Genomic DNA, 527 nt, shown 5'->3' with positions numbered 1-527 from the left:
CATATATATATATATATTAAAATTATTATTAGTAAAAAATTTTAAATACTTTTAATAATGATATAATGAACATATTAAAACAACTTAGATTTTATGTCCTTTTCACAAAAAAAAAATGTATTCACTTAATAATATGTATTCTAGAAACATACATTTTATCAAGTGGATGGCTGAGAGAGCTGTTTACCAGCCATATCCATATCAGCCACCCATTAAATATAAATAGATGACAGGAATTAAAAGATGATTTGATTAATTTCAAACCTAAAAAAGCAAGCTGTCTTAAATTAATGCCTACCAAACCCCAAACTCTAAAAGGACAAGGGACATTGTGAATTTGTGACAAGTCACTGTTATTTTAATTAGAATTAAGAGGCAATATATCATCTAACATTTGTATCTTTGACTTCCCGCCTGCTATATCTAAATAAATTAAAGCCTAAGCAATTCACATGTATATTTTAATTATGGACCCCACAAAACATGATAATAAATCTACTTAATTAGTTATTTATAAATTATATTAA

At 25.4% G+C, this 527-nt stretch overlaps 1 protein-coding gene across 2 annotated transcripts in view; it reads right to left on the bottom strand.

Annotated features, from left to right (window-relative positions):
- LOC107622305 (cysteine-rich receptor-like protein kinase 10) overlaps positions 1-527 on the bottom strand; it is a 6,285-nt gene that overhangs the window by 3,384 nt on the left and 2,374 nt on the right. The gene's annotated exons all lie outside the window — the stretch shown is intronic.

Source organism: Arachis ipaensis, chromosome B10 (genome assembly GCF_000816755.2).
Source record: "Arachis ipaensis cultivar K30076 chromosome B10, Araip1.1, whole genome shotgun sequence".
Lineage (NCBI taxonomy): Eukaryota > Viridiplantae > Streptophyta > Magnoliopsida > Fabales > Fabaceae > Arachis > Arachis ipaensis.
This window is presented reverse-complemented; position numbering and strand designations above follow the sequence as displayed.